We start from the raw sequence: 27,184 nt of genomic DNA, 5'->3' as shown, positions 1-27,184 counted from the left end.
GGAGCTGGTGAAGGCGCATCCCCCCCACCCCAAACCAATGCACCGCAAGGCCATCCCTTCCAGACCCAGATGTAGGTGGCCCTCGGAAAAGTCGTGCAGCCCTTTGGATATAAGAGTGGCCGAAAATCCACACAACCCTCATCCTCACTAGGAAATGGAAACAGGAAAACCCCCATGATTATGGCTACACATACATTTTACCACATTACACAACATTTGCACCAACACATGACTCTTGTAACAATCCCAGACACACACTTCACCCATTCGGAAACCACCTCTCATTTGAGATAACAGTAGGTCGACACATAATTGCCACGTTATTTTCAGGGGAAGGAGGTGAAGAAGATAGTATGTCACCTTGTGCCAATAACACAGTTGTGCTGGCGCAATTGTAATCAGTAAAAGTTGTCTGCTCCTGTGGCCCACCGCCTGCCCAGCACGGTGGTAAGGTGACGTCCACATGCTACATCGTTACAATTTGGCAGGGTGACTAGTCTCACGGAGGATATGAAGTCCACAGGAAGTGTGCTTTGTACGCTCTGTGAATATAGGTACCCTGACAGAATGTGCCACATTTACCACAAATGGGTGCACCTTCAGACACTTTCAATGTGAGTGTTTCGGCCATAGCTCCAGGACCACTAGTGACCTTGGGGCCACTTCACTACCAAGGAAGGGAGGTGGACAAGGTCACACCCATCACCCACCACTACCCTACATAGCTTCCTGGTCAGCACTACAGCTTTCCTCTCCTGGAAGGGATTGGACCCTGCACACACTGCTGAATTTGGAGGCAAAATATCCACCTGGGGGACGGACGACCAAGGCCAATGACACCCCCCTCTCTAGCTACCTTGCGTTACAGTTTTTTCCCCCTGCAAAAGGATGGGGACCCTGACAGGGCACACTGCGACCACTGCTGAAATTGGACCACAGAAATGGTGAACTTTGCAGTGAAAGGAATGAGCTCTGTAACAAGTGTGCATAGCATGCTCAGAAAAAATGACCATCTATATAACTACTGGAAAAAAATGTTTAAAATTTGCTGCCAAACCTTTCCTTCTGCAAAGCAGCTGCCTTACTCAATGCAAGGCACACCCATCACTGGCCCCCGACCCTCCCCACTACCCTTTCCCACCCTTATCACTGACAATGCACCCACAATTCCTTCCACCACAGTAACCCTCCACCCCCACATTACCAAGTAATAAATGTTGTACTTACATAAGTCAGCAATAGCTTTTCAGTAGCCGAAACTGCAAAGGAAACATAAAAGATTAAAATTCAATGCTTTGCCTACCAATTACACATCCAAACTGTCTGGCAACTATCTGTACATTTTTCACTTCCTTCCACCACTTCCATGACACTTCTCAGTCATCTACCACTACGGAAGGCTAGACTGCAGACGGATTGGAAATGGAAATAAGACAAGTGGGCATATGGCATCCTGCAGAAAAAACATAAAAATAAATAAATCCCGGAAATCTGGCACCAACCCATCACTGTTTGGAAACATCTGTGCTATCCATTCCAGTTCCTCCATTAGCAGCTCATGTATCCCTTCCCCTCCCACAGACGCTAAATCTTTTCCTCCCAGGTGCACCACTGTAGGGTGTTGGGTTTGCATCTCCTTTTGCATGGACATCGCTGATGGCTCCTCTGAGCTGGTGAAAGCACTTCCCCCTAACCCCAAACCAATGTACCAGGAGGGCATCCCTTTGAGAGCCAGATGTGGTTGGCCCTCGGAAAATCGTGCAGCCCTTTGGGTGAAAGAGTAGGCAATTATCTACACAACCCTCATCGTCACTATGATATGGAAACAAGTGAACCCCCATGAATATGCCTATACATACAGTTTACCAACTAGCTGAATGATTGTGTGAACACATGGCTCTTGTAACACTCCCAGACACACACTTCACCTATTCGGACATGCACCTCTCATGTGAATTTACAGTAGGTCATTACGTAATTGGCACTTGTGTTTTAGGGGAAGGAGGTGAGGAAGACAGTATGTCACCTTGTGCCAATAACACAGTTCTGCTGGGGCAATTGTAATCAGTAAAGGTTGTCTGCTCCTGTGGCCCACCGCCTGCACTGCACGGTAGTAAAGTGACTTCCACATGCTACACCATTACACTTTGGCAGGGTGACTAGTCTGACAGAGGATATGACCTGTGCAGCAAGGGTGTTTTGTAACCTCTCCGAATATAGTTCCTCTGACAGAATGTGCCCCTTTCATTACACATGCATGCACATTTGGACTCTTTGATTGTGAGAAATTGGGGCGCAGCTCCTAAAGTACTGGTGAACTTGGGGCCATTCAACTACCAAGGCCGAGAGGCAGCCAAGGTCACACACATCAACCACCACCACACTACATCTCTGCCTGGCCAGCACTGCAGCTTTCCCCTCTAGGACGGGATGGGGACCGTGCCGGGGCACCCTGCACCCACTGCTGCTTTTGAGGGACAAAATATCCATCTGGGAGATGGACGCCCAAGGGCAATGACTTAATCCCCCACCCCTCCTGCCCCTCTAGCTACCCTGCGTTACAGGTTTTCCCCCTGCAAAAGGATGGGGAGCCAGGCGGGGCTCACTGGGACGACTGCTGGAAAAGGACCACAGAAATGGTGATCGTTGCAGTAAAAGTAGTGTTCTCTGTATCAAGTACGCGTACCATGCTCATAACAAAATGACCATCTGCATTACTACCGGCAACATTTTTGAAAAGGAGCTGCTACTTATGTTGCCCAGTTTTTCCTTCTGCAAAGCAGCCACCTTCCTCAATGCAAGGCACTCCCATCACTGGCCCCCGAACCGCCCTCCTACCCTTTCTCCCCCATACCACTGACACTGCAGCCACAGTTTCTTCCACCACAGTAACCCTCCACCCGCACATTACCAAGTAATATATGTGGTACTTACATAAGTCAGCATAAGCTTTTCTGTAGCCACAACTGCAACAGAAACATAAAAGATTTACATTCAGTGCTTTGCCTACCAATAACACATCCGAACTGTCTGGCATATATCTGTACATTTTTCAGCTCCTTCCACCACATACATGAAACTTCTCTGTCATCTACCTCCACAGAAGGCTGGACTGCACAGTGATAGCAAACTGGCCTAAGACCAATGGGTGTATGGCAACCCCCAGCACACAAAACAAACATTGCACAGATGGCTAATTGGCAAACTTCCCTCCCAGGGAAACAGCACTGTTCAGCTGCACTGGGGGGCGTTTTGTCCGCAACCTGGACAAGTGTGTTCCTGGCCACCCCAATACCTCCCCAGAGCACCCACTTCCTTCACAACAGAACACTACAGGCCCTGTTCACCCCCACCCCAATAGCAATGTGCCCTCCACCCACTATCAAATGTTGGAATAAGCAAAATTTCATACGTACATAACAAGGGAGAAGCTTGAACTGCTCAAGACCTGTAAAGGGAAGAACAAAACATATATTATCTGTGTCAGCCCACCCACATACCAGACCACCCATATTGGCCCCACTGTAGCATTGGCCTGTACGTTTTGGGCACCCCGGCGCCAGACTGGCACACCAATGTGCCCCTCTACGCAAAGGCAGGTATAGTAAACGAAGAACCCAATTCAAAATGGCAGGCTGCCCTTTTGTGAGGGCGGAGGGGCCCCCTACACCGCTGTGGAATTTTCTAACGTGAGGGGGGTTGCACCTCTCCACCACCACCCCAATTTGAGGGGCGGCCCATCTCATGTAGCCCTCCCAAGGGGCAGATAAGGGGGAAGGCTGTCCTGCACTCCTCCCTGGGCTCAGGCGTCCGTTCCTAGGAGCAGATATCTGGTCCCAGGGAGGGCTGCATGACATGGCACCCACTCCATTGTGGGCAGGGGGGGGGTTAACACCCCATTCAGCTTTCCCAACCCTTTGGGGTGCTCCACCGCCCCCCCTAAAAAACCTTCCAACAATTTCACTGTTTTCCTTTGGTAACCCAACTCCCCTTTGTGCACAGGGGCACATTGGTGTGCCAATCTGGCGCCGGAGTGCCCAAACACTACTGCCCCCTCTATTGGGGGTCCTGCCCCACCTTTTGGGGTGCCCCCCCCCGCCCCACCCCCAATGGCTGGGGGACACACCTCATGCAGGCCTCCCTGGGCCTCCTCCAAACGGCTGCGTGAGGTACACTCCACCTCCATTTGGGGTGAGGGGGGAGAGGGCCACCCCAAAAGGTGAGGCAGGACCCCCAATAGATGGGCCAGTAGGGTTTGGGCACCCTGGGGGCAGATAGCCACACTAATGGGCCCATCTGCAGCAAGCAAAGTTGGGTAAACAAAAAACAAAATGCAAATTCACAGGCTGCTTTTTAGGGGGGGCTGGGGGCCACCCTAAATTGGCAGCGCCTGATGTACCGCAACGGGGGGTGGCCCTCAACCCCCCCACCCCAAATGGAGGGCCCCACCTCATGCAACCCTCCCTGGGGGCAGATATCTGCTCCTAGGAAGGGGCATCTGACCCCAGGGAGGGATGCATGAGGTGGTGCCCCCCCTATCTGCCCCCAGGGAGGGTTGCATGAGGTGGGGCCCTCCATTTGGGGTGGGGGGGGTTGAGGGTCACCCCCCGTTGCGGTACATCAGGCGCTGCCAATTTAGGGTGGCCCTCAGCCCCCCCTAAAAAGCAGCCTGTGATTTTGTATATTTTTTTTTGTTTACCCAACTTGGCTTGGTGCAGATGGGCCCATTAGTGTGGCTATCTGCCCCCAGGGTGCCCAAACCTTACTGCCCCATCTATTGGGGGTCCTGCCCCACCTTTTGGGGTGCCCCCCCCCGCCCCACCCCCAATGGCTGGGGGACACACCTCATGCAGGCCTCCCTGGGCCTCCTCCAAACGGCTGCGTGAGGTACACCCCACCTCCATTTGGGGTGAGGGGGGAGGGGGCCACCCCAAAAGGTGGGGCAGGACCCCCAATAGATGGGCCAGTAGGGTTTGGGCACCCTGGGGGCAGATAGCCACACTAATGGGCCCATCTGCAGCAAGCAAAGTTGGGTAAACAAAAAACAAAATGCTAAATCACAGGCTGCTTTTTAGGGGGGGCTGGGGGCCACCCTAAATTGGCAGCGCCTGATGTACCGCAACGGGGGGTGACCCTCAACCCCCCCCCACCCCAAATGGAGGGCCCCACCTCATGCAACCCTCCCTGGGGGCAGATATCTGCTCCTAGGAAGGGGCATCTGACCCCAGGGAGGGATGCATGAGGTGGTGCCCCCCCTATCTGCCCCCAGGGAGGGTTGCATGAGGTGGGGCCCTCCATTTGGGGTGGGGGGGGTTGAGGGCCACCCCCCGTTGCGGTACATCATGCGCTGCCAATTTAGGGTGGCCCTCAGCCCCCCCTAAAAAGCAGCCTGTGATTTTGTATATTTTTTTTTGTTTACCCAACTTGGCTTGGTGCAGATGGGCCCATTAGTGTGGCTATCTGCCCCCAGGGTGCCCAAACCTTACTGCCCCATCTATTGGGGGTCCTGCCCCACCTTTTGGGGTGCCCTCCCCCGCCCCACCCCCAATGGCTGGGGGACACACCTCATGCAGGCCTCCCTGGGCCTCCTCCAAACGGCTGCGTGAGGTACACCCCACCTCCATTTGGGGTGAGGGGGGAGAGGGCCACCCCAAAAGGTGGGGCAGGACCCCCAATAGATGGGCCAGTAGGGTTTGGGCACCCTGGGGGCAGATAGCCACACTAATGGGCCCATCTGCAGCAAGCAAAGTTGGGTAAACAAAAAACAAAATGCAAAATCACAGGCTGCTTTTTAGGGGGGGCTGAGGGCCACCCTAAATTGGCAGCGCCTGATGTACCGCAACGGGGGGTGACCCTCAACCCCCCCCCACCCCAAATGGAGGGCCCCACCTCATGCAACCCTCCCTGGGGGCAGATAGGGGGGGGGCCACCTCATGCATCCCTCCCTGGGGTCAGATGCCCCTTCCTAGGAGCAGATATCTGCCCCCAGGGAGGGTTGCATGAGGTGGGGCCCTCCATTTGGGGTGGGGGGGGTTGAGGGCCACCCCCCGTTGCGGTACATCATGCGCTGCCAATTTAGGGTGCCCCTCAGCCCCCCCTAAAAAGCAGCCTGTGTTTTTGTATATTTTTTTTTGTTTACCCAACTTGGCTTGGTGCAGATGGGCCCATTAGTGTGGCTATCTGCCCCCAGGGTGCCCAAACCTTACTGCCCCATCTATTGGGGGTCCTGCCCCAGCTTTTGGGGTGCCCCCCCCCCACCCCACCCCCAATGGCTGGGGGACACACCTCATGCAGGCCTCCCTGGGCCTCCTCCAAACGGCTGCGTGAGGTACACCCCACCTCCATTTGGGGTGAGGGGGGAGAGGGCCACCCCAAAAGGTGGGGCTGGACCCCCAATAGATGGGGCAGTAGGGTTTGGGCACCCTGGGGGCAGATAGCCACACTAATGTGGCCATCTGCACCAAGCAAAGTTGGGTAAACAAAAAAAAAATTACAAAACCACAGGCTGCTTTTTAGGGGGGGCTGAGGGCCACCCTAAATTGGCAGCGCATGATGTACCGCAACGGGGGGTGGCCCTCAACCCCCCCCCCACCCCAAATGGAGGGCCCCACCTCATGCAACCCTCCCTGGGGGCAGATAGGGGGGGGGCCACCTCATGCATCCCTCCCTGGGGTCAGATGCCCCTTCCTAGGAGCAGATATCTGCCCCCAGGGAGGGTTGCATGAGGTGGGGCCCTCCATTTGGGGTGGGGGGGGGTTGAGGGCCACCCCCCGTTGCGGTACATCATGCGCTGCCAATTTAGGGTGCCCCTCAGCCCCCCCTAAAAAGCAGCCTGTGTTTTTGTATATTTTTTTTTGTTTACCCAACTTGGCTTGGTGCAGATGGGCCCATTAGTGTGGCTATCTGCCCCCAGGGTGCCCAAACCTTACTGCCCCATCTATTGGGGGTCCTGCCCCAGCTTTTGGGGTGCCCCCCCCCACCCCACCCCCAATGGCTGGGGGACACACCTCATGCAGGCCTCCCTGGGCCTCCTCCAAACGGCTGCGTGAGGTACACCCCACCTCCATTTGGGGTGAGGGGGGAGAGGGCCACCCCAAAAGGTGGGGCTGGACCCCCAATAGATGGGGCAGTAGGGTTTGGGCACCCTGGGGGCAGATAGCCACACTAATGTGGCCATCTGCACCAAGCAAAGTTGGGTAAACAAAAAAAAAATTACAAAACCACAGGCTGCTTTTTAGGGGGGGCTGAGGGCCACCCTAAATTGGCAGCGCATGATGTACCGCAACGGGGGGTGGCCCTCAACCCCCCCCCACCCCAAATGGAGGGCCCCACCTCATGCAACCCTCCCTGGGGGCAGATAGGGGGGGGGCCACCTCATGCATCCCTCCCTGGGGTCAGATGCCCCTTCCTAGGAGCAGATATCTGCCCCCAGGGAGGGTTGCATGAGGTGGGGCCCTCCATTTGGGGTGGGGGGGGGTTGAGGGCCACCCCCCGTTGCGGTACATCATGCGCTGCCAATTTAGGGTGCCCCTCAGCCCCCCCTAAAAAGCAGCCTGTGTTTTTGTATATTTTTTTTTGTTTACCCAACTTGGCTTGGTGCAGATGGGCCCATTAGTGTGGCTATCTGCCCCCAGGGTGCCCAAACCTTACTGCCCCATCTATTGGGGGTCCTGCCCCAGCTTTTGGGGTGCCCCCCCCCACCCCACCCCCAATGGCTGGGGGACACACCTCATGCAGGCCTCCCTGGGCCTCCTCCAAACGGCTGCGTGAGGTACACCCCACCTCCATTTGGGGTGAGGGGGGAGAGGGCCACCCCAAAAGGTGGGGCTGGACCCCCAATAGATGGGGCAGTAGGGTTTGGGCACCCTGGGGGCAGATAGCCACACTAATGTGGCCATCTGCACCAAGCAAAGTTGGGTAAACAAAAAAAAAATTACAAAACCACAGGCTGCTTTTTAGGGGGGGCTGAGGGCCACCCTAAATTGGCAGCGCATGATGTACCGCAACGGGGGGTGGCCCTCAACCCCCCCCCACCCCAAATGGAGGGCCCCACCTCATGCAACCCTCCCTGGGGGCAGATAGGGGGGGGGGCACCTCATGCATCCCTCCCTGGGGTCAGATGCCCCTTCCTAGGAGCAGATATCTGCCCCCAGGGAGGGTTGCATGAGGTGGGGCCCTCCATTTGGGGTGGGGGGGGGTTGAGGGCCACCCCCCGTTGCGGTACATCATGCGCTGCCAATTTAGGGTGCCCCTCAGCCCCCCCTAAAAAGCAGCCTGTGTTTTTGTATATTTTTTTTTGTTTACCCAACTTGGCTTGGTGCAGATGGGCCCATTAGTGTGGCTATCTGCCCCCAGGGTGCCCAAACCTTACTGCCCCATCTATTGGGGGTCCTGCCCCAGCTTTTGGGGTGCCCCCCCCCACCCCACCCCCAATGGCTGGGGGACACACCTCATGCAGGCCTCCCTGGGCCTCCTCCAAACGGCTGCGTGAGGTACACCCCACCTCCATTTGGGGTGAGGGGGGAGAGGGCCACCCCAAAAGGTGGGGCTGGACCCCCAATAGATGGGGCAGTAGGGTTTGGGCACCCTGGGGGCAGATAGCCACACTAATGTGGCCATCTGCACCAAGCAAAGTTGGGTAAACAAAAAAAAAATTACAAAACCACAGGCTGCTTTTTAGGGGGGGCTGAGGGCCACCCTAAATTGGCAGCGCATGATGTACCGCAACGGGGGGTGGCCCTCAACCCCCCCCCACCCCAAATGGAGGGCCCCACCTCATGCAACCCTCCCTGGGGGCAGATAGGGGGGGGGCCACCTCATGCATCCCTCCCTGGGGTCAGATGACCCTTCCTAGGAGCAGATATCTGCCCCCAGGGAGGGTTGCATGAGGTGGGGCCCTCCATTTGGGGTGGGGGGGGGTTGAGGGCCACCCCCCGTTGCGGTACATCATGCGCTGCCAATTTAGGGTGCCCCTCAGCCCCCCCTAAAAAGCAGCCTGTGTTTTTGTATATTTTTTTTTGTTTACCCAACTTGGCTTGGTGCAGATGGGCCCATTAGTGTGGCTATCTGCCCCCAGGGTGCCCAAACCTTACTGCCCCATCTATTGGGGGTCCTGCCCCAGCTTTTGGGGTGCCCCCCCCCACCCCACCCCCAATGGCTGGGGGACACACCTCATGCAGGCCTCCCTGGGCCTCCTCCAAACGGCTGCGTGAGGTACACCCCACCTCCATTTGGGGTGAGGGGGGAGAGGGCCACCCCAAAAGGTGGGGCTGGACCCCCAATAGATGGGGCAGTAGGGTTTGGGCACCCTGGGGGCAGATAGCCACACTAATGTGGCCATCTGCACCAAGCAAAGTTGGGTAAACAAAAAAAAAATTACAAAACCACAGGCTGCTTTTTAGGGGGGGCTGAGGGCCACCCTAAATTGGCAGCGCATGATGTACCGCAACGGGGGGTGGCCCTCAACCCCCCCCCCACCCCAAATGGAGGGCCCCACCTCATGCAACCCTCCCTGGGGGCAGATAGGGGGGGGGGCACCTCATGCATCCCTCCCTGGGGTCAGATGCCCCTTCCTAGGAGCAGATATCTGCCCCCAGGGAGGGTTGCATGAGGTGGGGCCCTCCATTTGGGGTGGGGGGGGGTTGAGGGCCACCCCCCGTTGCGGTACATCATGCGCTGCCAATTTAGGGTGCCCCTCAGCCCCCCCTAAAAAGCAGCCTGTGTTTTTGTATATTTTTTTTTGTTTACCCAACTTGGCTTGGTGCAGATGGGCCCATTAGTGTGGCTATCTGCCCCCAGGGTGCCCAAACCTTACTGCCCCATCTATTGGGGGTCCTGCCCCAGCTTTTGGGGTGCCCCCCCCCACCCCACCCCCAATGGCTGGGGGACACACCTCATGCAGGCCTCCCTGGGCCTCCTCCAAACGGCTGCGTGAGGTACACCCCACCTCCATTTGGGGTGAGGGGGGAGAGGGCCACCCCAAAAGGTGGGGCTGGACCCCCAATAGATGGGGCAGTAGGGTTTGGGCACCCTGGGGGCAGATAGCCACACTAATGTGGCCATCTGCACCAAGCAAAGTTGGGTAAACAAAAAAAAAATTACAAAACCACAGGCTGCTTTTTAGGGGGGGCTGAGGGCCACCCTAAATTGGCAGCGCATGATGTACCGCAACGGGGGGTGGCCCTCAACCCCCCCCCCACCCCAAATGGAGGGCCCCACCTCATGCAACCCTCCCTGGGGGCAGATAGGGGGGGCCCCACCTCATGCATCCCTCCCTGGGGTCAGATGGCCCTCCCTAGGAACAGATATCTGCCCCCAGGGAGGGTTACAAGGGGTGCCCCCTTTCTACTTTGGTTGGGGGGGCACCCGCCCCTATGGGGGGACACCCCCTCCCTTTCATTCAGTAAAAAATCCATGGTGGCTAGTGGCCCCCACCCCTTCCCCCAACCCTGTTTCCCATCATTTCATTTTTGTTTTTTATTTTACATTCCCTTGGGGCAGATGGTCAGCCATCTGCCCCAGGGTTCACATACACGTGCCCCCATGCTTTGGGGTCGGGAGGGGGGAGAGGGCTGCTTACTTGAAGCAGCCCCCTTCCCACCCCCCACCTCACAAAGAGATCCATGGTGGTCTAGTGGGTTGCTGGTCACGGATCGAGCGCTCTGCGCCGATCCGTGACCAGCAATGCCTCATATGTGGTGTCCTTGGAAAGGGGAGAAAGTCCCCTTTCCAGGGACACCACTTTCTGTTCAATCCCTGGTGGCCTAGTGGGCCCCAGGACCCCAAACCCCCTCCCACCTCCCCCCATCCCTCAGATTATTATTATTTTTTTTAGATATATTTCCCTGGGGGCAGATGGCCAGCCATCTGCCCCCAGGGTACATTTTCATGTGTCCCCATGCTTTGGGGGCCGGGGGGGGGGGGAGAGGGCTGCTTACCTGAAGCAGCCCCCCTCCCCCCCAACTCGCAAACAGATCCATGGTGGTTCAGTGGGTTGCTGGTCACGGATCGGCGCTCTGCGCTGATCCGTGACCAGCAATGCGGCATATGAGTGGTGTCCCTGGAAAGGGGAGAAAGTCCCCTTTCCAGGGACACCACTTTTAGGTCAATCGCTGGTGGCCCAGTGGGCCCCAGGGCCCAAAACCCCCTCCCACCTCCCTCCTTCCCTTGATTTTTTTTTTTTTTTTTTTTTCCCCCCCACCCCCGGGGGCAGTGATCATCTGCCCCCAGGGGTCCCTGGCGCTGTGGCCCCATGCTTTGGGGCCACGGGGGAAGGGGGCCGCTTACCTAGTAAGCAGCCCCCCCTCCCCCACGCGTCACAAAAGGATCTTCGTTTGATCCGTGACGTTGCTGCCCGCGGATCGAGGCGCCCTGCGCCCGATCCGCGGGCAGCAAAGTCACACAATGGGTACCGTTGGAAAGGGGAGAATCTCCCCTTTCCAACGGTACCCGCCTCGATCTCCGGCTTGAAATACAGCCGGAGATCGAGGCGGAACAAGAAGGGCACTCACCTTCTCTCTCCAACGCAGCAGCCGAAAATGGCTGCTGCGTTGGAAATACTTTCCGTTTCACGCCGACGTGCGTAACGCACGTCGGCGTGAAACTGAAGGAAATCCAACCCCCGGGCAGTGAGGGGGGACCTCCCCCTCGCATAGCCCGGGGGTTGGATTACAGTTTTGAGCGATCCCTGCTTTGCAGGGATCGCTCAAAACAAGGTGCCAAAAAGGACGAGCTATCTCGTCCTTGGCACTGCGTGTGCACTTCCAAGGACGAGATACCTCGTCCTTGGCACTTAAAGGGTTAATTTAGTGACCCTCCTTCCGCTGGACTCTTGTAGTACTTATAAACAGTTAACAGAAGTCTTGCCTAATTCTAAAGCGCTTGGGAAGCTTGGGAATGAAGAAAGCCACTAGCTACTTCCCAACATTATACCTCTGTATGAGATTAGGGCTGTGGTGGGTGTTCTGGAATGGTCATCTTGAGGGGATTAGCATGAAAGGAACTGGGGGTTCAGAGCTGATGGAGCCTGGCCTGGCAGGGTAGGGGTTGAGAGGGCACGGGCAGTTTAGTGGAGATGGATTGGCACTTGGGCTGCAGCTTGTCACGGTCTCACTCTCTCCGCAGAGTGCATTCTTTTCAGGAATGATAGAAAGAATTGTATCAAGGCATGGCTGGACTTCTGTGAGAACAGGGCTCATGCAGAGCTGGCAGGGGGGAAGGGTGTAGGCTTGCTGTGCGAGGTGCTGGGGCTGGGAGAGCTGAATTTATGCAAAAGGATGGTTTTTTGACCCTAGTAAAAGGATGGCATCTGGCCTATTTCAAAATGGTGTATTACTACATGGATAGGGGCTATGTTATATGTACTATTTGCTATGAGGTTTTGTGCGAATAAGAGCCGTGGGGCGGCCATGCCTCCCCCCTTGGATAATACATCCGTTATTCACCTAGAGTGACGCCAGGGGGGTGGGGAGGGATCATTTCCTTCCGAACACGAGCCATGCCTCCTTTTACTGCGAGTCAAGCCTCCTCTTACTCCAAGCCACGCCTACTCGTGCTGCGAGCCAGATGTCCTCCTATTGCGAGCCAGGCCTCCTCCTACTACAAGCCAGGCCTCCTTTTACTGCGAGCCAGGCTTCTTTTACTGCAACCATGGCCTCCTCCTACTTCAAGCTACGCCCCCTCTGCCTGAGAACCAGGCCCTCTTCTGCTGAGAGCCAGGCCTCCTCCTTTTGTGAGCCAGATGTCCTCCTATTGTGAGCCAGGTCTCTTACTACTGCAAGCTAGTCCTCCTCATATTGCAAGCCAGGCCTCCTCCTACTACAAGCCAGGCCCCCTTTTACTGCGAGCCAGGCCCCCTTCTACTGTGAGCTAGGCCTCCTTCTATTGCGAGCCATGCCTCCTCCTCCTACTGCAAGCTACGCCTCCTACTCCTGAGAGCCAGACCCCCTTCTACTGAGAGCCAGGCCTCCTTGTGCTGCGAGCCAGACGTCCTCCTATTGCAAGCCAGGCTTTCTCCTACTACAAACCATGCTTCCTTCTATTGAAATATTGAAAGCCAGGCCTCCTCCTACTACAAGCTAGGCAACCTCTTTTTTCGAGCCAGGTCCCCTACTACTGTGAGCCAGGCCTCCTCCTGTGAGCCAGACCGCCTATTGTGAGCCTAGGCCTCCTACTGCGAGCCACGCCTCCTTGTGCTGCGAGCCAGATGTCCTCCTATTCGAGCCAGTCCACATCCTACTACAAGCCAAGTCTCCTTCTATTGCGAACCTGGCCTTCTCCTGCTACTGCAAGCTAATCCTCCTCCTGTTGCCAGCCAGGCCTCCTCCTAGTGCAAGCTAGTCCTCCTATTGCAAATCAGGCCTTCTTTTACTACGAGTCAAGCCTCCTCTTACTGCAAGCTTGTGCAGTGAGCCAGGTCTCCTTCTATTGCGGGCCAGGCCTCCTCCTCCTCCGGTGAGCCAGGCCTCATACTGCAAGCTATGCCTCCTCCTATTGCGAGCCAGGCACCCTCCTACAGCGAGCCACACATCCTCCTACTGCAAGCCAGGCCTCGTCCTACTGCAAGCTACACGTCCTCCTCCTGTGAGTCAGGCCTCCTACTGCAAGCTAGTGTCGGAAACCTGGCATCCCTCCCAAACCTCCTCCTCACCTTGACCTTCGGAAGAACTGGACCTTGGATCTGCCTACTTCTTTCTTCTGGTCTTCTTGACCTCCGGAATCCCCTTCTCCGTACACTCCTTATTCCTCTTTTCGTGTCGATAGGGTCTAGCTCCCCCAGAGGCCACCTTGACCGGTAAAAATACCAAATCTCGGAGAACTCCCGGGAGCCAAACCCCTAAACCAGGGAAAAAGCAACAAGGCACCAAAAAACCCTGGGAGATCTTTCTTTGATGGAGTAGATTGAGCAAAGATAAGTTTCCAATAGATAATGTTCAAGAAGGTATGTTGCAGGATGAAAGAATAGTCCAACAGTGGAAAGTCACTGAAAGTATCCGTAGTATTCGTAGTGTGGATGCTGATACAGGTTTAATCCAGAAGCCTCACAGCGTGATATGGCTGTCAACTCGAAGCGTTGAAATCTTGGAACTAGAAAGTGGACCATAAGAAAAGGATGAAACAAGCAATAGTAATCATGGTTGCAATGAAAGAATAGGAGCCAAACGGCAACCGTGACCGAAGAGGGGCAGGGACAGCACAAGTTCGTAATAGAGTGAATGCGAGAATGCCGAAAACTACGACCGACAGAAAGAAAGGTAAAGGATAGTAGAATAACTTCAGGAAACCCGAAGTTAGAAACTAGATAAGGAGATAATAGTTTGAAAGGATAATAAAGGAAAGTGAAGAGGAATGCTGCAGTACCGGAAGGATACCAAGGCAAACAAAAGTTCAAGCTGCGCACAAGTACGCAGAACACAAGTACGAAGGAAGCGGAGGAGAGAAAGACAAAGAACAGAGCTAGTAAAAGGCACTGCAATGAGCAATAGAATCCAAGCAAACAGGGTACTGGAACAGAGAGGAAGAACTGTGGCGATACACAGCAGCGTAGTCCACCCAAAGGAAATACGGATACAACGCACCGTCATCAGGGAGCAGGACGTAGATAAACACTGGGGCAGCCATCTTGAGTGTGGACTAGACCGTACATTGTGCTACCACGGTCAATGTGGAGAATACTTCCACTTCTGCCACAACTTCCAGGGAGTATTCCTGACAGTATACCCCCTTCCCCTAGGCAAACCCCCCGCTTGCCAGGGTGCAGTCTGTGGAACCTTTCTATAAGCCTAGGAGCATGAATGTGACTTCTAGGTTCCCAGGCCCGTTCTGTCACTGAGTTTCCTTTCCAATGTACAAGATACTGGACAGTGCCTCTCCGGTATCTGGAGTCTACCAGATATGACACCTTGTATTCCTCAGATTCAGGAGACTTTCCTGTAAGTGCTTTACGAAGCCTTCTATGGTACGGGTATTCCTTGTGTTCCTTGAGCAATGACATATGGACGACTGGGTGTACTCTGCAAAGACTCTCTCGGAGGTGTAATTTGAAAGCCACCAGATTAATTTGTGCCAAGATGGGAAATTGCCCAATGTATTTAGGAGTGAATTTCCCAGCATGAACCCATCTTGGCGGAAACTTGGTCGAGAGCCACACAAGACTACCCGGCTTCCATTCCAGATTGGGTTTCCCCCTGAGGTCAGCCCATTTCTTGTTGTCCTGCCTACTAGCCTCCAAAGACCTTACTGCTTCAGTCTGGACCTTTCTCAGATTAGTCAGGAGGCTATCTATAGCAGGAGTGTTGGTAGCAGCGACCCCAACCCAGGGAAGATGTTGAGGATGGTACCCATAAGTACAATAGAAGGGACTCATCTTAGTTGAGGTATGTATGGCATTGTTGTAGGCAAACTCTGCCTGAGGAAGCATGCCCAATTGCCTTGCTCTGTGTTACAAAAGCACCTGAGGTACTGTTCCAAACTGGCATTCAGTCTCTCAGTCTGCCCATTACTTTGCGGATGATACCCAGACGAGAGAGTTCGTTGGATACCCAACTGGTGACACAGGGAGGCCCAAAATCTAGATGTAAATTGTGTACCTCTGTCCGATACGAGTGTCCTGGGCAGACCATGTAGTCTAACAATGTCTTTCAAGAATACCACTGCAGTTTCAGGAGCAGAAGGAAGGCGAGGAAGTGCCAAAAAATGGGCCAACTTGCTGTAGGAGTCAATGGTTACCATAATGGTTGTCATATCGTTAGATCTGGGAAGATCTACAATAAAATCTGTGGAGATGTGCTCCCATGGACGGGAAGGCAAGGAGTGCTGTTGTAAGAGACCCAATGGTTTGCCTGTAGCAGGTTTATTAGCGGAACATACAGGACAGGAAAGAACATAGCATGAAATGTCTTTCCTCATTGAAGGCCACCAAAAGCATCTGCTACCTAGATATTGAGTCTTCTTGACCCCCGTATGACCTGACAAAAGGATGTCGTGACACCAAGGGAGAACCTGCGTCCTAGAGGATTCCATAGGTAGATACAAAGCCTCTCCGTGCTAATATAGTCCATCCTTTAAGACACACAGTTGTTGAACAGCTAAGGGGGGTGACTGTCAATTGATTTCCTCAAGGAGTTCCTGCAAGAAAATGGGTGCAGCCGAACATATCTGTAGCTGAGGAAGAAGTAACTCCTTGCCTTGATACACTCCGATTTCAGTTCCATGACTCCTGGACAAGGCGTTAGCAACAATTTTTTTGGAACCTGCGATGTAAGATATGGGAAAGCCAAATTGGGAGAAGAAATACGCCCATCTGGTGTGGCTCGAGTTAGTGCATTCCATCTGTTGAAGGACACGCAGATTAAGGTGGTCAGTGCACACCAGGAACTTATGAGTAGCTCCCTGGAGTAAGTGTCGCCACTCTCCACATGCCTGTTTGATGGCTAAAGGTTCCTCCTCCAGGACCGAGTAGTTACGTTCGCTGGAAGTCAAGGTCCTGGAATAATAAGCCACCGGGTGTTCCAACCCATCATCGGCCTTCTGTAATAATACAGCACCCAAAGCCCCTTTGGATGCGTCTGTTTCCACGATAAACTGTTGCTCCTGATCAGGTTGGACTAGTACTGGGGTCTGTGGTAAACAGAGACTTAAGAAGCAGGGATGCATCACGAGCCTTCTGGTCGAACTCAAATTTGACCTCTTTCTTAAGTAATGCTGTGATGGAGAGTACGATTTTGGAAAAATTAGGAATAAAGCACCTATAAAAGTTCACCAAACCTAAGAACCTCTGCACATCCTTGATGTTCGATGGCTCCTTCCAATGCAACACTGACTTAACCTTAGCTGGGTCCATGCATATACCATCCTTTGATAAAATATAACCCAAGTATGTTACTGAATTCACCTCAAACTGACATTTTTCAGGCTTGACTAGCAACTGGTTCACCTGTAAGCGGTGGAGTACTTCCTTCACATGTCTGCGGTGCTCCAAAAGTGATGAAGAAAACACCAATATGTCGTCTAACTACAGGACCACAGATAGATATAGTAGATCAGAAAAAATCTTATCTATGAACCATTGAAAAATTGCCTGGGCGTTGACTAGTCCAAACGGCATCACCTTGTATTCAAACAAACCCCAAGGGGTTCTAAATGCCGTTTTCCATTCGTTCCTTCTTATTCACAGGCGATGACAGGCACCCCTGAGATCCAGTTTTGTGAATACAGTAGCTCCGTGCACAGCCTCGAGGACATCTCGGATAAGGGACATCTCCGTACACTTCTTATTCTTCTTTTCGTGTAGATAGGGTCTAGCTCCCTCAGAGGCCACCTTGACCGGTAAAAATACCAAATCTCAGAGAACTCCAGGGGATCAAACCCCTAAACCAGGGAAAAAGCCACAAGGCACCAAAAAACCCTGGATAAGATAAGTTTCCAACAGATAATGTTCAAGAAGGGATGTTGCAGGATGAAAGAATAGTCCAACAGTGGAAAGTCACTGAAAGTATCTGTTGTATGGATGCTGAAACAGGTTTAATCCAGAAGCCTCAAAGCGTGATATGGCTGTCAACTCGATGCATTGAAATCTTGGAACTAGAAAGTGGACCATAAGAAAAGAGCAGAAGCTTAAGAATAAGAGGAGTAGTAGACTAGTGGGAGAAAGGATGAAACAAGCAATAGTAATCATTGTTGCAATGAAAGAATAGGAGCCAAACGGCAACCGTGACCGAAGAGAGGCAGGGACAGCACAAGTAAGTAATAGAGTGAATGCGAGAATGCTGAAAACTACGACCGACAGAAAGAAAAGGTATAGGATAGTAGAATAACTTCGGGAAACCCGAAGTTAGAAACTAGATAAGGAGATAATAGTTTGAAAGGAAAATAAAGGAAAGTGAAGAGGAATGGCGCAGTACCGGAAGGATACCAAGGCAAACAAAAGTTCAAGCTGCGTACGAGTATGCAGAACACAAGTACGAAGGTAGCAGAGGAGAGAAAGACAAAGAACAGAGCAAGTAAAAGGCACTAGAATGAGCAATAGAATCCAAATAAACAGGGTACTGGAACAGAGAGGAAGAACTGTGGCGATACAAAGCAGCATAGTCCAGCCAAAGAAAAGACAGATACAACGCACCGTCATCAGGGAGCAGGACGTAGATAAACTCTGGGGCAGCCATCTTGAGTGAGGACTAGACCGTATATTGTGCTACCACGGTCAATGTGGAGAATACTTCCACTTCTGCCACAACTTCCAGGGAGTATTCCTGACAGCTAGGCCTCTTCCTTTTGCGAGCCAGGCCCGCTCCTACTGTGAGTCAGACCTCTTCCTGCGAGCCAGGCACCCTACTGCAAGCTATGCTTCCTCCTATTGCGAGCCAGACGTCCTCCTACTGCGAGCCAGGCCTCATCCTACTACAAGTCAGGCCTCCTCCTATTGCGAGCTACGTCTCCTCCTCCTGAGCTCCAGGCCTCCTCCTGCGAGCAAGGTCTCCTACTGCAAGCCAGGCCTCCTACTGCAAGCCAGGCCTCCTTCTATTGCGTTGCCAGGCCATCTCCTACTGAGACTGCACTTGACGTATGATGTTAGCAACTGGACATGTGAAGTTGCCCCTTATTTTCTGTGATTCGTTTGGTGAGACAAACATTCAGACACGCGAGACCATACAAATTCAATTCCACCACCTTCACTGATTTACATGGGAAAGGTAGGCAGGGCCGTCACGAGGGAGGTGCAGGAGGGGCAAACTGCCCCGGGCCTCACCACATCTTGCGACAGCCCTGAAGGTAGGGAAAATGTCTAGGGGATAACTAAAACTTAAAACTCTACAAAAAGGGTACTAAGGTCTGGATAACACAAACGTGTGACCCCCATTGAAAGTTGCACGTCTTCCCACCTTTCTTCGTGTTAAGGATTTCCCTATTCTTGGAAAGACCTTGCTTCTCCTGAGGCACCCTAAGCCATCATTGAAAATCCAAAGGATGGCCAACTAAAGTCTCAGAATCTAATCATCAGAAGTCCTCAGCCAATCAGTGGCCCTTAGACTAAATCACAAGAGTTCCAATACGGCCCCTCTTAATGGTTGATAAAATCACCATCCTTCACAAGTCCGCCCCTAGAATAGTACATACAGTACTTGAACAAGTTACTCCCCACCCCCTCTACTTTAATTTCCTGTCTTTGCTATCACATATCCTCTTGGCGTCGCTGCCATATGCCTCTGTCACTGCCTCTCCTGTGGCAACAGGTCCTTGAGTGTGAGTGTTTTGCCTTCTTGAGATAACTCTTATTTGGGTTGCTTGAAGTCTGGGTTTGCCACACAGGGTATCTTCCTCTGTCCTTGCTGTCCACCTGCCATTCCTCGGAAGCCAACGCACACTTGTATAAGATGAGCTGTACTCCCTGGGAGGGCTGCATAGGCCGGCTGCCTCTTGCCTTGCCTCAGAGCTGCTTATACGACTTCTCAATTGGACTTTGCAGCAGTGGGCATCTCCTCCTGGTTCCCGGTGGCTGGTTGCCGAGGTTTGTGCGTGGTTCCTCCTCCAGGCTCTGCCTCTGCCCACTGCGGTACTCCATTCGCACTCAGATTGCCACATCCCACAGCTCTGGTTTCTCGCCTGTTGGACCACAATGCACTCTCCTAGTGCGGACCGCCAGGCACGACGCTGAATCTGTTGTCCTGCCTCTTCGAGTGCCTCTTTGAGAGTTTCTCTTTCCAATGTTTACTGTGGCATTATTAAACTTGCACGCTGTGTGGATGCTCCTTCTTGATTGGTCCTTCATCTGACATGCCTCCAGGTGGCTGGCCTTTCCACTATTCTGCTGTGGTGGTGCAGGAGGCTTGTCTGGTGGGCTCAGTCTTCGTAGCTGTTTTCCCTAAAGAGGATTAAATGAAGTTTGGGTCCGAATCCGCAAGGTTTCTCACACACACTAGTTCTTGTATACCCCATACAGGTGTTAGTCTGTGCGGGGGGCATAAGGGATGGTGACTTGAGCCTCTCTCTGGGGTTTCTTTTTTTTAATTTTTTTAACAACTTTATTTATATTTGCCCACAGGTTATGCACATACATTAGCAATTTACGATTGTACAGACATATTACATATATAATTCAGTTGCTTTGCGTGTCTAGTTGTTCTGATTCATTTAGTTCAGCCAAATATTGCTTGTATCGTGCCCATATGTTTCTGGGTCTGCTTCGTGGGGTGACCGAGTCAATATACAGTTCTTCAGTGTCATTAATCCAGACCATGTTCCTGTTCCAGTCGTCTATTGTGGGGGGTTGTGCATTCTTCCACCTCATTAGTATGACCCTCTTGGCTATGAGTAAACCCAGGTTCAGCAATTTCCGCCACGTCAGATTCATTTTTCCTTCTGCCCCCAACATGCAAGTGCGAGGTGTCCATATCACTGGTTGATCTGCCATTTTGTTAAGTGCTTCGCATACCTCTTCCCAATAGCGTCTCAATTTGGTGCAGGCCCATAGCATATGATATATATTCGCATCTTCGGTTTTACATCTTGGACAGGCACCTTTTGAGGTAGGATATATTTGCTTCAGTTTTAATGGAGTATAGTGTGTTCTGTGCACTATTTTATAATGTATCAGTTTAAACCTTGAGTTGCATGATATCCCTTTAGTCAGTCTGCAAATCTGGGCCCATTCTTGTTCGTCTATCCGTTGGCCCAGATCTTTTTCCCATCTCCCTTTAGCTGTGTGGGCTACTGCTGGGCGTGTTTGTATCACAGTTTTGTATAGTGTGGATGCAGTTACCTTCTGTGTTCCTCCTGTGAATATATAGCCTAAAGGCATGTTTATTTCTGGCTCTTCTGGAAATGTCGGGTGGATTTGCTGTGTGAAGGTTGCGACTTTGTGGTATTGCTGTTTATGTGTGTTCGTATTGCCGTATCTTTAATATCCTCCCATGATTTAAAGTGTTGGTCCGAATACAGCTGCCCCCATTGTGTGATACCTCTGCTGCTCCAATGTCTAGCTATTTCATTTTCATTATTGAGTGGCGTTTGTGGATCTCCCCATATAGGCATACTCGGGTGATATAGTTTGTTGACACCAAATATGTCTGCAATTCTGGACCATGCTGTGATTGTGACTCTAGAGGGGTTGATCGTATTGTAATGCTTCGGGGTGGGTCTAGTCATGTTCTGCAGCGCCTCTACTGCCTCCCTCTCCTGCGGCAACCCAGTTATGTCAGTAGGGTGAAGAAAACATGTGGCCCATTTGGCTGCCTGCTGTGCCTGTGCAGCCAAATAATAGAGTTCCATGTCTGGCGCCATCAGTCCTCCCCTTGGGTATGTGTCTGTCAAGACTCTCCAGCTCAATCTGGGGTGTCCGCCCCAGACAAATGCTATACAGGCGCTATTTATATTGGTGAACAGAGCACGACCTGGCCACACTGGGATTGTGGTAAAGAGATAGAGAAGTTTCGGTAGTATCACCATTTTAATTAAGGCTATCCGTCCTGCCATTGATATTGGGAGCACGGTCCATCGTTTCATTTTTGCACATAGTGTTTCGCCTAGTGTCGTGTAGTTCAGTGCTCGGGATAGTTGGGCTGTTCTGGCTATGTGGGCCCCTAGATATATTATGTGTATCGGACTCCATATGAGTCCGTGAAGGTTCCGGGGTTGTGTTGTGGCGTCTGTGAGCGGAAATATTTCTGACTTGTGGGGGTTGAGGTGCAGTCCTGAGTATTCGCCAAACTTCCTGACCTCTGCTAGGATCTTGCCTAGCGTCCTGTCTGGGTTTTTTAAATATAAAAGTATGTCGTCTGCATATAGCGTAATGATTTGTAGTTTTATTTCGAGGTATAACCCAAACGAGCTGTATCTTGATCTAAGGATGTCTGCTAGTGGTTCTATCACCAGGGCAAAAAGCAGGGGGGAGAGCGGGCATCCTTGTCTGGTACCTCCCAACAGTTCTAATAAGTCTGTGAGGGTTCCATTCACTCTGATCCTTGCATATGGTCGTGTGTATAGCACCTGAATCCACTTTATGAAGTTTGGGCCAAATCCATAGTTGCGCAGCACTCCAAAGAGGAAGGGCCACGAGACTGTGTCGAATGCTTTCTTCGTATCTAGGGATACCGCGACCCCCTGAGTGGTGGCCGGTATAGACGAAATTATCTGGTGGCATCGTCTGATGTTAGTGGCTGTAGATCTACCTGTAATAAAACCTTCCTGGTCTTCGTGTATCATATATGGCATCTATGGTGTAAGTCTTGCCGCTAGCACTTTGGCCAGGATCTTGGCATCTGTATTTATTAGTGATAATGGGCGATATGATCCACATTCTTCCGGGGGCTTGCCGGGTTTAAGTAAGAGTGTGATTATTGCTTCCCTGGTGGTTTCGGGGAGTTCTCCCATTTTCAGAGCTTCCTCCCAGACAGCATGTAATCTGGGAGTCAGAATTGGGCTAAACTCTTTATAGAATTCAGCTCCCAGCCCATCTGCACCTGGTGCTTTTCCGTTGGGAAGAGCTTTTATTGCCATATTTATTTCGGCCTCAGTGATGGGTGCCTCTAGTAGTTCCCTTGTCGATTCTGCGATGAGTGTTGTCGGTATTTTGGATAGGTATTGTTCTATCTCACTGTCTGTGACAGTGCCCTGGGGGGAATATAGTTCTTTATAGAACTTGTAAAATGTGTCTTTTACCTCATTCTGGTCTGTTGATACTGTACCATCGTCTCTTTGTATACAGGGTATATTAGTGGGACCCCTTTCTCCCCGCACCATTCTGGCTAGTAGTCTCCCAGGGCGCTCCCCTTCACCGTATCTACGTGCTGCTATGGGCCTGTCGAAATATCTTATCTCTTGGTCTGCTGCTTCTCGGTACTCCTCTAGTTTTGTCTTAATTTCAGTGCCCAATTGTGGGGTCGGGGCAATGGTATACTGGGTCTGTAGTGTTGATAATTGCGCCTCGAGTCTTTCCAGTCTAGCCCTAATATCTTTAAGGATTCCCCCTTCAATGAATATCGAGTGGCCTCTTACGCAGACTTTGAATGCTTGCCAAAGTGTAGCCTGGGTTGTGACCGAATGTTCATTGATCTCGAAGTATTCTTGAACATATTGCGCCATTGAATTTTTATATACTATGTCAATTAGGGCTGCTGGCTTGAATCTCCATGGCGGCCTTGGGCTGGTTTTGTCTGGGATTTGCAGTGTTAGTTGTATCGGGGAGTGATCGGAGTAGGTTCTGGGAAATATGTGGGCTTTCGTTACCCAGGCCATGCTATCATTGTCTATTAGCCATAAGTCAATTCTAGAGTGCATCTCGTGGACTGTGGAGTAGTAGGTGTATTCTCTGCTACCCGGGTTCAATGTTCTCCAGACATCCTTTAATTTTAAATCTGTCATTTGTGTAAGTATTGTCTGTGCTGTTTTGGTTAATGTTCTGGCCTGCGTCGATGTACGATCTAACTGTACATCCAGTATCGTGTTGAAATCTCCCCCGCATAGCACCCGGGCTGTAGGGTATTTCGCGAGTTTTTCAAACACTGTGGAGTTGAACCCTGTCTGGTCAGTATTCGGGCCATATATATTTAAGAAAACTATTTCTCTATCATATAGCCTGCCATGTACTAGAACATATCTCCCATCTGGGTCACATTCGGTCCCTTCACAGACAAACGGTAGTGTTTTGTGTATCAATATCGCAGCCCCCCTTGCCCTTGTGGAGTAAGTCGTGAAGTATTGATGAGTGCCCCAATTTGCTATCAATAGTTCCCCATGTCGTGGGCCTATGTGTGTCTCCTGTAAGAAAATTATCTTGGCTTTTTGTCTGTTGAGGTAGGCCATTATCTCCCTCGTCTTGATCTTGGAGCCCAAACCCCTAACATTCCAACTCAGTACATTAATGGTTTCAGCTTTAGGCCTATCCATTGTCTATGAGGTATATGCTATGTCGTGTGTCTTGGTATGTCTGCGTTTTTTGCTCAATAGATTCAGTGCTTAGAACCTGTGTGCTTTTTTGCTTTACAACCTTGTTTTTTAAACAAAACTTCTGAGAACAACTCCCCAACATTCCCAAGTTAGACCCTCCCCCCTCCCTCACAGTTCCCTTAACTTCAACTGTGTCTGTCCCCTTCCATCCCTCCCCTCCCCACAACATTTCGAGCACCTGCTACAGGGGGGGCTGCGGCGTCTCCAGTGCCCGAGCCAACTTAATGATAAGTATTTTGTCCGGTTCACTCCTGTTACTCTCACACATCTCAGAGCTTTTGGGATGATAATTCGGTTGTTGTTTGAGACATGTATGTTTCTTTTCATTTCTAGCATCCCAGACATGAACTTCCCGGAGGGAAGCTTCTGACAATGTTGTTCCTTCGCATTTCGAGATCATGGTAACTTGGTTCAGATTTCAGATTGTCCACATCGTCCACACTTTAGGGCTGTCCATTACTAGGGGGAATATGCGTTTCAATAAATTTCGCCGCCTCTTCGGGAAACGTGAAAAAATATGGCTTATTCTGATGTTGAATTTTGAGCCTGGCGGGGTAGAGCATTGCATATTGTACCTGTCGTTCACGCAGCATCCTGTAAAGTGTTTTCTCTCCTGTTGGACCGCCAGGGAGAAATCTGGAAAGATGCGGATGACATTTGCCTCCCATTTTAGCTCTTGTTTCTCTCTAGCGGTTTTTAGAACCAGATCCCTTTCTCTGTAGTTCATCATGCGTGCTATAATGGGCCTGGGATATGCTCCGGGTTTTGGCTTTGGGGCTAATGATCTGTGCGTCTTTCCACTATGAACGTCGGCGACCATCCCGGATCTCCCAATAATGTGCGCAAAAGGTCCTCTATCGCTTTCTCCATTGGACCCTTTATTGCCCCTTCCGGAACACCAATTATGCGGATATTGTTTCTCCTGGACCTCGCCTCCAAATCTTCACACTTGCTTTTCACTGTGCCTAGTTCGATGGCCATTGTGGATACCGTGTTCTTCAAGGACTCCAGAGCATCTTCAGTGCCAGATATCCTGGATTCCGCCTCGGTCATGCGAGTGGTTGTCTTGTCTAGTTGTGCTTTTATATTGGCGACTGTTGCCGTGATGCCATCCAGCTTGTCTGTGAGGGCCGCGAATCCCTGTTGCATCGCCTGAAAAACTGCCTGTGGGTCCATCATGGTGGCCGGGGGGTTTTGACTCTCGGGTGTTACCTCGTCTCCGTCGGTTTCCGTTTCTTTCTGCATCGTGGTCGTGTATTTATCGATGGTCCCTCTGCTTTTCTTTGGTCCAAAATTTTTGGGCATCGTCTCTGGTCTGGGGGCTCTCTCAGACGTGTGTGGTTTATGCCTGTACCCCCCTGTTATAATGTGATTGTGGATTCCTTTCCTGGTACGTGATAATGTTGGGGGCTGATCCATCTTGCTGCCGGATTAATGGCCTGCGCCTCCGAGCTCTTAGCGTCCGTGTTCTAGATATGGATATCTCGGCGGAGGGAAGGTGAGCTATTCGTCCCGGGACCGCCCTCCCTCGCCATGGAGGTTGTGTAGGATCCCCCTTATCCACTGGGGGGGTCACAGCGCTGTCCACAGGGTGCGCAACGGGCAGTGATATGTAGAGGAAGCGGGGTGAGCTTACCTCTTCAGCCGCGGCCTGACCCAGGCATGGGCCGTCGCTTGCTCATGTTGCCGGCGCGATGAAGGCCTATGGGGTCCGCGGGCGCTCCTCGATGGTCGGAGCGCCCGCAATTCTCGTCCGCCGGATAGCTGGGTGAAGCGAGCGATCCACTTCCGTCACGCCCGCCGGCCCAGGGCGGGGCTCCTCCCCTCTCTCGTCGGCCGCCAAGTCTCAGGCCGCTTCGTGGGACCGGCAGGCTTTTATCTCCGGAACCGCTGCTTCGATCAAACCCAAATTTCGTGTGGGTGGTCGGGTTGTATTGTTATCCTCTCTTCTCCAAAATCGCGTGAAACCGGGTCGGGCAAGTTGTCTTTTTTTGGCTCGCGGCCCTGAGTTCCGCCGGAGCTCACACGAAAGGCGCCATTTTCTCACGTGCGCAACAGCGCCCACCTCCTCTCTCTGGGGTTTCTAAGTCTCCTAAGGGGGAGTCACTACCAGAGGGATCCCGCTTACCCTGTCCCTTAGAGGGTGTTAAGCATACTGGGCTAATCCACCCTGTGAGAAACCTGACAGCATTCTCACTCTCAGACCCCCCAAATCCTCTGCTCAGGTGGCCAGGGAAAGGCCATCACTCTTCGATCCCGACCCCTGGGGTGGAGAAGTGAGGGAGGATCACCTGGGAGAGGGGTCCTTGAGAGCCTGGAGTGGGGTACCCTTAGGAGAGACATGGTATCCTCCTTATCCCGTTGAGAATCAAGCAAACCCTTCCCCGACCTTTATAGTTAATTGTAAAGCTGTTCCCATCATTTCCCCACACATAACACTTGACAGTACTGGGACGAGAAAGAAGCAACTAAGCATAATGATTATTACACCTTTTTACTACTTTAGTACTGGGATGAGGAAGATGCCTACAAGGAGCTGTGGGGGTCAGGCATGTCCCTTTCATTATGGTCAGGCAAGTCTCAGATATTCACACCTGCAGCCTGTCAAGGGGCTGCAGGTGCACAAAAAGAAACCACTGGAGCAGAACAGGGAGCAACAGGGAAGCCTCTGTGGGAGAGACCTGCAGGGGACCGTGCTTCAGAGTAGGCAGCTGTGGTTGGACCAGGCGAGGAGCCAGGATACCGGCAAACTGCCCAGAAGACTAGCACAGCCCCTAGCCCGTGGGCCGTGTAAGTATTGCAGGTATGGGGGCCTCGGTTATAGAGGATCAGCAGCAGGATCTGCAATAGAGCACCAAGAAGAAGGGTTGCTGTACACATCCAGACCAAAGCATTCCGCTTGCTGGTGTGCAGAGAGAGGCACGAGGCAGAAGAGCAGGGCTCCAGAGGGTGGGGTTCACAGCTTCAGCGATGAAAGAGAAGCAAAGAGAATCACCGGAAGGAGACGCCACACGCAGGTAAGTGTCGGGAAGGACTCTTGCACACAGGGGTCTCCTGCAAATACCCAAATTAATGCAACTTTAAAATGAAGCAAAAACAATGTTTATTAAATACTGAGTTGGATGGAACTTTAAAATCAAGCGAAACTAATACTTATTGAATACTGAACCGAATAGAACCTTAAAATGTAGCGAAGCCAATGCATATTGAATACCAAAATGAACGGCACTTTACAATTAAGCGG

Source organism: Ambystoma mexicanum, chromosome 7p (genome assembly GCF_040938575.1).
Source record: "Ambystoma mexicanum isolate Mex_15411 chromosome 7p, UKY_AmexF1_1, whole genome shotgun sequence".
In the NCBI taxonomy this organism is placed as follows: Eukaryota; Metazoa; Chordata; class Amphibia; order Caudata; family Ambystomatidae; genus Ambystoma; species Ambystoma mexicanum.
The sequence above is the reverse complement of the archived record's forward strand: the minus strand, read 5'-3'. Positions refer to the sequence as shown.